At 40.5% G+C, this 12,414-nt stretch overlaps 1 protein-coding gene and 1 long non-coding RNA gene across 6 annotated transcripts in view; both read left to right on the forward strand.

Moving 5' to 3' along the window:
* The window catches only part of LOC149918969 (uncharacterized), a 105,890-nt gene extending 102,173 nt beyond the window's left edge, over window positions 1-3,717 (forward strand). For 3 of the 5 annotated variants that reach the window (XR_016464216.1, XR_016464217.1, XR_016464215.1), the window contains 2 exons: window positions 1,317-1,406; window positions 2,564-3,717. This is a non-coding gene — a long non-coding RNA (uncharacterized LOC149918969). Of the gene's footprint in view, window positions 1-1,313; window positions 1,407-2,563 lie in introns of all 5 variants that reach the window. The other 2 variants (XR_016464218.1, XR_016464219.1) reach the window with 1 other exon arrangement.
* An 821-nt stretch (window positions 3,718-4,538) lies between these two features.
* Window positions 4,539-12,414, forward strand: part of SIPA1L2 (signal induced proliferation associated 1 like 2) — a 162,797-nt gene continuing 154,921 nt past the window's right edge. The window contains exon 1 of the mRNA XM_090135423.1: window positions 4,539-4,638. The gene's annotated coding sequence lies outside the window, so the exon portion shown is untranslated. The remainder of the gene's footprint in view (window positions 4,639-12,414) is intronic.

Consider the following 12,414-nt stretch of genomic DNA (forward strand, 5'->3'; position numbering starts at 1 on the left):
ATGCTACTGTCTGACTACACAGAAAACCATTCCATACTTCAAATCACAGACTTTTTGGTATTGACTTGTTCATTATTAATTTTTTGAAAAGAGTAGATGACAGGAATAATTATGCAGATTGATCATATGGGGCCTGAATGCCCAGAACCTTAGTACAGTTAGTGTCTAAAACTCAACCTGACAAGATTCATACCCACACTTAGCAATATGCACCGTGCACAATCCTCTTGACATCTCTGGAGGCAGATACATAGCATGCAGTAGAAGTCATTGAACAACTGGGGTTTCAGCTTCCAAGTTGAGAAATGTGTACTTTAAATACAGCACTAAGCCCCAAAGGCTGGGTTCTAGTTTCCATTCAGCTCTAGACTGTTACATCACTTGGGGAATGAATCATAGCTCAGAAGAAAAGTATGATGTGTGACTGCATTGAGCAATTTGAATTCCCTGGACAAAAGTATTCAAGACTGACACTTTTCTAAATGCTCTGAATTTAAGTAGGAATAAATAACACAGGAGTCAAACTGGCTTTTTTTTTTTTTTTTTTTTTTTTTTTTTTTAATGTAATCATATCTTTGGTACAGAAGAATATAGCTCCATGCAAGTGATGATGTACTTCACTGGCTTCAACACTCATTTTGGTCCTAAATATTTTAGTGTGTTTTCTTGCAGTTGCAGAATTTCTGGCTGAGCCCAAGGAATGTGCTTGGCTCTGGCAACTGCTGTCAGCAGTCACAGCTGCTGTCACAAAAGGAGTGAGCAAATGCACATTGCCAATGTCAGGTTCAACTTTGGGGATCTTTAATGGCATAGGAGCAGAAGGAAAACTGGAGGATGGATGACTAACCGTGTATGTAGGGTCTGAAATTATTTTGAGAAGACTAGATATGATTGTTCTAGGCCTTCACATAAGGGTTTCTCCTTGAGGGAAGATTAATCACGAATGCATGTATAAAAATCTGTTTCTTCACTGACTACAGAGAAGCAGTGGGGCAAAGTACTCAGACCCCAACCCAACCAAACACTCACATGTATAAAATATTGCATCATCAATCACATGATTTTGTTACAGGCAGTAAGTAGCTGGTAGTTTTATCTACTTTTTGGATAAACTGTTGAGACCAATCATCCAAAGCCTTTGTTGTAACTGCATTACAAGATTACTATATTCTCTGAGAGTAGTTACGATGATAAATTAGGCAACAATGCAAATCCCTTTGAAAATATGTAATGAGGCATAGTACAGTTTTTCCCATATCTTTTGGGTGCAAAAGCTAAAATAAAGATCCAAATCTTCCTCCTTTTCTTTCCAGTAGACTCTGCTCATGGTCTTAGTCTTATGATTTCTTCAAGCCTGTAAATCTCATGCAAGAAGTAAGGACTGTAAGAAGAGAAATCGCTGTCAGGTGAGTTTACATCATTCCTCTTCATTGCCCTTTGTTCAATTACTTTCATCCTTAATGGTCTTCTTGTTTCCTCTGTATATATAAATCAAGATACATAGACACACAAAATTAAGTACAGGAAAATCAACTGCTTGCTTTATTGCCCAGTAAGGATGAACTGCAGGGATACTTGATGCTACTTGCACTCAAGGAAAAGTGCCTGAAAAAGAGCAGTCTTTTTGTGCACAATTTTTTTTTACTGTCTAGACTTTCTAGTCCACCTCTTTAAAAAGAGTAAATCTTGGTGCTGTTGGTGCTGTTGTATTTGCCTGTTATAGCTGGACATCTTGACCATGCCAGGGGGCACCTGACATATAATCGTAAGCTGTTCCTTCACCTCTGTGTCTCTTTCCCATCTAAATACTTGCCTTATAAGAAATTCTTGTATTTTACACCAATACAAACCTTTATTTACAGCTACAATTATTTCGCTATGGCATTCTTCATAAGAAACTAAATAAACAATTCTAGAGTGGGGAAATATTTTCTTTTACCTTTTTATACACAAGAATTTTCTACTCTGTAAGTAGATTTGGAGTATGAAGTTGTGTTCCTAAGTAAGCCCAGAAGATTGCTTAAAAGAGCTGGCAGATTTTCTACCATTTCCTGTTTTGCCAAGGAGAGTGATGTTTCAAACTTAACATGAACTGTTGGTACACTTCCCAGTTCCCTCGTTAGAATAAGCTTGATGGTGTTGCCCACTCATTTTCAACTGTAAGCTTTTCCCAATCCATTTCCTTTTTTTTTTTTTTTCTTTTTTCTTTTTTTTTCCTTTGTGTTAAATACATTTAAAAGGAACGTTTAAAGAGAACAGAATCCTGATTGAGGCAAAGGTCTTTGGCATGGATACATTAAATTCATGTTAAGTCTTGAACTGCAACCCTTCAGGTCACAACACAGTAGGTCAAGTATGTGAACTGAGGCAGGAAACGTTAAATGCTGTGTTGATTTGGAAAGTGTATTTTATACTGTCTCAAAAGACAGACTGCATTTCAGCTTATATAGAAATTGTAATTCTGTTGTGATCAATGGATCTCATACTGATTTAACTATCACTATCCACTTGGATAGTAATAATTTGCAACAAATGAGTTAGCTAAAGATTTTTTCCACTACAGATGATGTCTCTTTTGCAAGTTTTGAAGGAAGGATGGAGGGAAGAAACTGAAAAACAACATGTGAAACAAATGCATGACCGTCAGCAGGGAATATATTGAAGCTGGTGAGCTCAAGAGTAGTTCTCAGATTTTGGACTCTGTCTACAGAAAGCCTTGGAACAGCCTTTTATGAGGAAGACACAGTGTAAACTGCTTACTCTAGTGCAAATCAATTGTATATTTCACATACTGAGATTGTGGAAGCTGCACTCTATGGATTAAAGAACATTTGTTCGCTTTCAAATGATTTTTCAAGAAATGAATGTTGTTTTGCATTGCTAGTGCCTGACTATCTTTGCGCATGCAGTTCTTTTGAGAAACAAGCTAGATCTATCACTGACTGGCTTTGCTTTGTCTCGTTCGGTTTCTTTCTTTCAATTCTTCAGTTCTTTTTCTGATGGGTAGAACTTTGCTCATGCTTCCCATTTTCACTTATTGGCAGAACAGCTGTGACATTGGCTGCACAGTGCAAGCTTCCATGCTCCATCCTGGAGAATTGCTTGTGATGACCAGTTTGTGTTATACACCGCTCCCTTGTTATCTTATGCTGACATTTGGCTGTGCCAGCAAACACTGGTTGTGATGGTATCTTTTGCATTTTACCTACTTTTGTGTACTTACATACTCTGTATTGGGTTGATACCACCAGTTTATTTAAAGCAGGGCTTCATATGGTTTTTCACACAGAGAGCGGTGATGCATTGGAAGAGGTTGCCCAAGGAGGTTGTGGATGCCCCATCCCTGGAGGCATTCAAAGCCAGGCTGGATGTGGCTCTGGGCAGCCTGGTCTAGTGGTTGGCAACTCTGCACATAACGGGGGGTTGAAACTAGGTGATCATTATGGTCCTTTTCAACCCAGGCTATTCTTTGATTCTATGATATAGGCCTGTGGCAGTAAAAATGTGTTGGGCTTATTGCTTTGGAGCTTTGACACCAGACAAAAAATGTGTAGCCTATGTGGTCATTCACATTCTTCTTCTTTGGCTGAGAGGTGTGGGTAAAGCCAGCACCTGGCAAACTACCATATAATGCTCTTCCTCTATACTTTGCTGCCTCACTGACTCTTTACCAGGGTAAACAATTCTGAAGTTGAAATCCTGGACTATGATCCTACAGTTTCCAGCATTTATTTTTACACAGTTCTATACTCAGAACTTTGAAAAAAAGTTAAATTCAAACTACTGGATTGAATTTTTGAATATAAAGCAGACCAAGCTGAAATTTAACTATGTCATTAGAAGCTAATATAGAGGTCATTTACTGTGTGGTGGCACATTAAGGAATTTTTTTCATTCCCAGCTCTCTTTTCTAATATATATTCAAATATAAGAGCAGATTGTCATTTTAGAAATATATCCAGAAGTAAATCCTACTTCACCAGTGCAGTAACAGTGCTGGTTCACGGGATGATGGCCACCCTTGGACTTGCAGTTCTCCACTTGCTGGTCTTGAAGGTGTCACCCTTACACAAAGCATCAAACACAGTGTAGAGACTGGGAATGTGCCATATTTCTGCTACTCTGCCATCTCCACATTAATCAAAGATCTTGGCATTGATTTTTGTAATCGCAGAAGTGAGATTTAAATGAAGATTGATGTATCCTAGATTCCAGTCTGACTGAATTACCCTACAATGGTATTCCCTCAGTTTTTGAAAGGCCTCAGTGTTCATCAAGTTCTTATATTACAGAGAAGTTTTTCACAAGCACTCTGCATGCGCCATGCACAGTGATGGGGAAGGGATTTCAGATGACAATCCCATGCCCATGAACCATTACAGCTTGCCACTCCACTGAGCAGAATTAAGAGGGGAACTTGAAGAAGCTCCCTTCCTTTCTCTCAGCAGCTGTTTGCGGAATGTAAAAACATGTCCACAGTTTTTACTGCTTTCAGTTTTTGATCATGTCTGACCATCCCATTTGCCCAGTGATTTGTTTCCCTTCAAATACTGTTGTTCTGAATTCTGACTTCTGGGGAACAAAACACTGAATGCAGGGGAGTTCCAGAGAGAAATCAGCATTTCATCAAAGATAAAGGTAAGGGATCAGACAGAAAGTTTGTCACTGTTCATCATGTCAGTTGTGCCTTGAGAAGAGCAGGAGATCACAAATACTTAGTCATGTTGCTAGCAGTAGTTCTTCAACTTCAAATTGGGATAAGATTTTCATTTCTACTTACTAGTTCTTGCCTGACAGTGTTTCTCTTTTGTCTTATGAAAAATAAACTGTAACTTCTTAGTGAAAGACTTGATGATGGCAGGCAGAAGCATCTACTGAAGTTACTGCTGTGTGAAAACAGTTTTTTAAAATTTTGTTTTTCTTTCACTCGCTTTTGCTCATTTGGAGAATTTCACACGAGCATCCTGAGATTCAAAGCTGTCTTGTCAGGGTAAATAAGAATAATGGAGATTAAAATGGGAAAAGAAGGGAAAAAAAGGGTCTTTTTTAGAATTAGAACACTATTTTGATAAGATTGAATTTTACAGATATGTGAATGTTCCACTTTTGAAACCACTGATTATTTTGAATTCATTTATTACAAAAAAAATGTTGTTCTCCAGATACCTCTACCTTAAACACTGGAAATGTCTACTTGTGAGAAAAATCCTTCTCTCTGTGGCAACAGGTGTCTCAAAGTACATGAACTCCCATCACAGGAGATAGTTAACCTATTATATTTACTCCCTTCATTTTTATTCTGATTATGCTGACATGACAGTTTCCTTGTGAAGAGAGGTCAGCTTTAATTATGATGTTAAATATAGCTGCAAATTTCAGCTAACTGTTTGAATACCTGCTACAGACCAGTTTGCATCAATGAAGAAAATCTCATAGCCTTGATTTCTACAGTTTCAACTTTTATGAAAGTGTCAGCCCCTGACTAGTAGTGCAGTCACTAAAATGACACTGTCACCCATATATTGGTGCTATTAAAGCTTTCAGTTCATGTTCTCTAGGTAAGAGCCGTCTCTTGGAAATCTTTTTTGTTATTTGCCATGGGATGTGCATGCAATGCAAAAATAAACAAACCATAGAATTTCTTGCTTTTTAAATTTGAAATGAAAAACTTGGTCATCTTTATACGTGACACATTCAATGTGTGCTAATTTTCAGCTGAAGCTGCATTTGCCAGAGGTGTTGCTTAATGTGATGGTGTTGGTGGAGAGACACAGCAGACTAGAATAGTTCATATTATATTGCTGGAGAAAATTCCACTTTAAAATAGAACTTGGCAATGGCACTTTCTGCTTGACTAGCTCTTTAAATTTATGGTCTATCAAACAGAACCAGGAAGAGAGAAGTTAGAAGAGTAACATGTTATTCATTAGCACTTCTACTACTAGTATGGCATGGCTATGAGTAGATATTATTGCTGCTCAAGACAAGCAGCTATCCTGGAGACAAGCAGAGGAAGAGCTCTTGCTGTAGGATTTCCAAACTGAGCAGAATTTTCAATGTCTCTAAGACATTAGTAAAATTATAGCCACAGAAATTCTCTTAAAAGCTGATGAAAGAAAAAAAAATGTTTGTGTTTTACTAAGCTTCTCACTTTACATGGTTGCTTTATTCTGGCGTAAATTTGTTCAGGCACTTGAAAAGGTGTTTATGTTCCCTGTCCTTTCTGACCTCTTGTTCTTGCTGCTGCCTCTTCTGCAGTGAAATAAACACTGATACAATTGAAGATGAATCGTATGTGAGAACAGATCCAGCTGAAAAGTACCTCATCTGAATCTATGATCTGCTGGATCATTTGTCTGGGCCTGGCCGACACCAGTGCTGGTACAAGGAAGGCACCAAGATAGAACCAGATGAAGGACCTCGCTGCCCGTGGTCTTGTTTCTGGGTTGCAAAGAGTAAAGCGTGCTTTGGTCATGTGTATTCTCAAAAGTAGCTTAACCAGTTCCTTTGCAGAGAGCAGGTGGAGTGCAGGCTTGGCTTATCTGGTCAGAAGAGTGGGTGAAAAAGAATCGAGGATTGTCAAGCCCTGTCTGTCATGCCAGTTCATGACTCAGATATACAGAGGTGTACCAGGATCAGCAGCGAGCAAGCAAGACTTTCTCATGATGCTCATCACTATGTTCACAAAGTGCTTAGTTCACTCTGAATCAGAAGCAAATCTTTCATAGTCAGCAGTTATACTGTGATAAAACCAGAATAACAGGAGAATCAGGTCTTACATTGATAACTATCCAGTTTCTTCACTTTGAGCATTCCCAGCCATTTTAGTAATGCTTTCCTCATCTTCTCCTTGTGTTATCTTCTTTGGCAGACTGGGATGGTTTAATTTTTCTCCAGGTGCCAATCATTGGTCTTAATATCCCTTTTTTGTCTTTGTTTGAGGAGCAGAGGGCTGCTAGCTGGACTGACAGCCTTCCCCATGCATAGCCAAGGAGAGCAGATAGGTGATGCCTCAAGAGCAATGTGGGAGAGGATGCCTTGTACTCACTTGTCTGTAGTGACATTCACTCTAGCAAGAGTTTTCTCAAATGAGCTGTCCTTTTTAACTCCTGTTTCACTGATTTGTAAATGGCTTCCATTTTCGGTATTGCACTGGTGTGGCCTTATCTCGAGCACTCAGCAGGATTGGGCACCACAATATGAGAAGGACATAAAACTGTTAGTGGCCAAAGGAAGGCTGTTAAGATGGTGGAGGGTTTGGAGGGCAAGAAGTATGAGGAACAGCTGAGGTTCCTTGGGTTGTTCAGCCCTCATGGCAGCTGCAGCTCCTCACAGGGAGCGGAGGGCAGCGCTGAGCTCTGCTCTGTGTGACAGCGACAGGGCCCGAGGGAACGGCATGGAGCTGCGTCAGGGAGGGCAGTGGGGGCTGGGGACAGGTGCTGCACCAGAGGCGGTGGGCATGGAACGGGCTGCACGGGGCAGTGGGCACGGCTCCGAGTGCTGGAGTTCTGGGAGTGTTTGGACATTGCTCTCAGATATAGGATTTAGATTTTGGGTGGTGCTGTGTGGAACCAGGAATTGAACTCAATAATTCTAGATGGGTCCCTTCCAACTTGGAGTATTCTGTTCTGTTTTGTATTTATTAGTTGATCTCTCCTTTTGAATCTTTCACACACACACGTACACACATACAGACACAGACACAAGCACACCTACACTGAATTATTTTTTAAAAAGATCCTCTGTAGACTGTGGTTTATTAATCTGCATAAAGTAGCATAAAATGGCAATAAGCTTGTAGTCCTTGTATAAATTTCTTTTGCAGGAACATACATTCCTTCATGCTGAGAGCTTCTGAGATAACAAATTTTGATATCCTTGATTTTTAGGCTTTTTTTTTTTGAAATATGTCTTCCTGTTTTCAGAATGCCAGTTGTGTGGTTTATTTTACAAAATATCTCTTATCTGCCTTTTCCACTCCTTGCAGCCTCCTGGCAAAAGAGTGTTCATCTGAGAAAACTCAAACACATGTCATTGGAGATGCCAAAGGGTTTAACTTTTTTGAGAGTTCCTTGAAAATAATTTTTGTGACTGGAGGAACCATCACATGTAGCATAACAGATGTCCAGATACCAGTGTCATCTGCTACCTTACTTCGGAATATTTACCTTGGCTTTTTTCTCAAATTCCATTTTTCTTTATTGGACAACTTTAGCTACACGAGATGGTTGTACCCACCACAGTTCCCCGTATCTGCCAGATGACTAAAAAAAAAAAAAGCTGAAGCATCATCTGCTCAACAGATTTGGAGTAGATTGACCTGTAGTTTCACTGACTTGTTAATTTAGGAGGATGTTTCCAGATAGTAGTTTTCTTGCTTCTAGAGCCTGATGGATCTAATTTTTATGCCTCAGTGTCAGTAATAATTTACCCCACATATGCTAATGTACCATTAAGTATGAGTATCACCATTAAACCTTATGTAAACTTGTTCCTGGCTCAGACAGTACACTCTGTTTTGTTCCTTACAAGTTCTTCTAATTTCTCTCTTCCTTCTCTGTTTTTCTTTTAGTCGTTGTTTCAAAAGCAGATCCTATCCTTTCGAACATCTTACTGTTACTGCTCTTGGACTTTGCAAATTGCTCCAGCTGGGCCTGTATAGTAATGAAACCTGTTGTCAGGCTGGTGCAACATTTGGGCACTGTTGCAGAAAGAACAAATGCTGGCTTTACATCACCTTAGGGTTCCTCAGTGCTGGCTGATCTTCAGAGTCTAGAGCCTCCAGATGTGAGGCTGGCAAGGAGTTGCATGAGGTTGGCAGCTGCACTATGGTAGGAACACACACAAAAAAGGTATTTTATGTAAGGAAATATACCTTAAAAAAAAAAAGAGAGACAGCTTTCCATGCCTTGTATGGTCCTGTGCACAATGCCTGGCACTGCAGCCTGAGTAAGAGGGAAGCAGAACAAAACATGGGAGATCTGAATTCAGCTCTTGGCTCTGTTGAGAATCTCCTGTCACCTTGAATATGTCCCTTACTTCTGTGCTGTAGCTATTTCTATTTGTAAAATAGAGAAAACATGTTTCAGCTCCTCATAGAGCAATTGTGAATGTAAATACAATAAAATATTAAAATACTATTATGATAAATAACAATGCTAGTAATACAATTTATAAATGGCTTGGAACAGAAGTTCCTATTTCTATGGTGGGCAAAACTTTTCTAGATATTTTTTTTAGAGAATTCCTTACTTTTCTAAAGATAGTTTCCTGATAGTCTCACAAATGCAACTCTGTTCCCCTGCATATGCACTGGAACCTGTCAGCAGAGCGCACGCAGCTGGTGTATAGAGTCTCTTGGTCACAGTATCTTTTGGGGTTTGGCTTCAGGCAAAATGAGCATGCAGACATCTAAAAGAAATCCATGCTATGCTATAAATTGGTGTTTTGGTGTCATATGAGATTTAAAAAGTTATCTGTGTCCTGGGCTTGATCTTGTTCCAGCTGGAGGTGATGGGAGTTTTGCTGTTTATTCCATAGGTCTGGGCTGAGTAAACTAGGAGTGATATTTGAGAGAAAAGTGTGCCAAATAGGAAGTCACTTTTCTGGGGAAAGCAAAAAAAATTTTGTACTCTGACTACTCCACACAGCCAGATTGCAGAAATTTATGTCTTCCATGCTGGCCTTTACTGACTTGTTCTGCAAGACTTCACTTCCCTTGGAATGCTTTATCTTTCTCAATGCTCCTTCCCAAAGGATCACTGTTGGTTCCCCGGAAACCTCAGGGCTGCAGTCTGTGCTGGAGTTTTTTATTTAGTCCCCAGGGCACATCACTGGACTTCAGTACCCATCCTGCCACCTGCTTGCAGCAGCACTATTTCCAATACTTCCCTGCAGCCCTGCTGCCATGCTGCTTTCTTGCCCTACAGAGCTGGCAGCTTGCTGAGGAGTGCTGGGGAATGCGCTCTATGCCCTAGGGATGACAGTTGTTTGGCTGCCTATGAACCCAATGTTGGACTGTTTCCAAGAAGCACACAGAAGACAAGTCCCCTGTGGATCAGTATTAGAGAGATGTTTATGAGGTCCTTGCACTGCCCTACCTCAAGTGGAATGCCTTGTTCAATGCTTGTGAGTGGGGCTAGCAACCATGCTCGACTTCCTCAGGACTAGCCCGTGTAGAAAAGGTGCTGGCTCTCCCCTTTTCTTCACTGCTCTGCAAAGCAGGTTCAGCACACTTGCCATGCTGTGTGCAATGGAAGCAACAGTGCTCAAGGGGTTAGAGAGAGTGGTGCTAAAGCTGGCTTTGCAACATTTAATGTTTCACTAGAGTGAGCCCCAGTTTGCATGAGAAAGAATGGATCCTTCTCACAGATCAGGTCAGTTTTAAAAGTAGGCACAGCAGCATTATCTCACGTTATTACATCTTCGTTATTTCAACAGTGGCCTGTTTCAACTGGCTCTAAGATAGCACTTCAAGAGACATTAGACATAATTAAAACTAACTTTCAACTGCCCAAACAAATAACTAGACTAAATGCATTTTCCTTTCCTTTATTTTGTCTTTGTTCCTTGGCTGAGGGGAGTTATATGGTCCTTCGTAACTGTTTTCCCAACCCTTCTCGAGTTTGGAGTAATCCAAACTGAAGAGCTGATGATCACTTCTGCAGTGATCAGCTGGGCCTGGCTCCATGCACATTCAAGGCATATGATGGGATGCTGCTGTGCAGGAAAAGCTGAAATACACAGTGCAAAAAAAAAAAAAAGCCAATTTGCAGCTTTTCTGTACCTCACTGTGAAGTGACGTTGTTTTGATAGGTGAGAGGTAACATACCTCACTGTACTAAAAGAAAAATCTGTGTGGCCAGTCCCCCTTTATAATGTGTGTGAAAAGGAAAGCAGGCCAGAAAGAAACAGTTCCCACCTAGGGCAGACATGCTCACTCAACAAAATTAGGAAGATAGTATCTACAGAAATACCAGCCTTTCAAAAGCAATAAGAATCAGAAGATTACCTGAGTGTCACTATCTCATTTACAGAATCTGTGAAAAACTCTCTGGAAACATGATCCCTGTGTCTGTTTGGTTTTTAGCTATTATGCAAAGAGTAATTACATTATCAACCAACTGGTAGAACAGGCAAACACCATGGTGAATGTTATTGTGTCCACCCATATATTTAATGGATGAATGATCTTTTTACTTCTGCATCTGACTTGTAAAGGATAGAAGGCAAACAAGAACAGCAATCAAACCATGAAATAAGGTAATGGGGATGTTTGCGTTGTTCTGAGGCACCATGCAAAGAGCCACTTTTGACCAAGTTTGCGGAGATAAATTCATGCTCATTTTAACACTGTGTGTACCTACATGTCCTGAAAGCAGCACAGCCCTATGACCACTATGCTGCCAGATTCTGTGGACCTATCCCTCAGCAGGGCTCACAATTTGGGGTGCTGTACTGCTTGCCCACCTGTTGCACCTTCTGCTCTGATGCTGCTGAAGGCTGTTCAGGCTGGAGCCAACTCCTGGTGATCTGTAAACAACCAAGCTCTGAAGCAATGCGATGTTTTTCAGTCAGGAGGGAGAGGAGAGAGAGAGCAATGTTCTCTGGTGTTTGAAATCTGCTTACCTTACCTCTTTCCCCTTTACACTGTACCAAATTTGTGCTAGAAGACTCTGAAGTGAAACTCACTGAAGAAAACTAAGAAATTTCTACAGTGTCAGGAAGCCTTCAGTCAGGCCAAAAGAGCAAGGTTATATAGTTGCTTGTCTCCTCCAGTTCTCCAGAGTCCACAGTGGCAGGCTGTCAAATCCAATAACTCATATAAAATGACCTTAGAGCATAAAATGGAAAAAGCAACAGTAACAAATGGAAATGATAAAACAGGAAAAATTGGAAAAACAGAAAAGATAAAGAGAAGCTGATATGTTCTGAAGTTTCTCACATAATAGTTAAATGATTAAATAACTGCAATAAAAAATCACAGGACTCAGCTAATGCCATGTGTGCCTCTCATCATTCTTTGTGTTGTCTCACCAGTGAGTCTGGCTTGTCTGAGAACCTGAAACATCCCAGTTCTCCAAGCCTGGCAATATGGACCTGTCTGCCTTATGACTGGGTCACTTTGCAGACTCTGGCCACCTAAGTAGCAGTGAGTAGCCAAGCTGCTCAAATTGACAGCAGCTGTCTGAGCAGTAAAGCCTCTGCTGTAATGTTTTTTCTGGGACTGAATGCCCCAAAATTCCTGCTCAAAACTGCATTGCCCCTGTGCAGAATGTTGCCTAGAGTGGGCATGCAACTGAGCAAAGTTGCCATTGCCTGGCTTTTCTGGAGTGCCATGCCTTTCTGTCAAAGCTATGCATACTACTTGTTGGTGTGGGATGAAATCAGGTCTAAGAACATTTGGCCTGAATC

This window comes from Phasianus colchicus, chromosome 2 (assembly GCF_987193195.1).
Source record: "Phasianus colchicus chromosome 2, bPhaCol1.hap1.1, whole genome shotgun sequence".
NCBI classification, from domain to species: Eukaryota; Metazoa; Chordata; class Aves; order Galliformes; family Phasianidae; genus Phasianus; species Phasianus colchicus.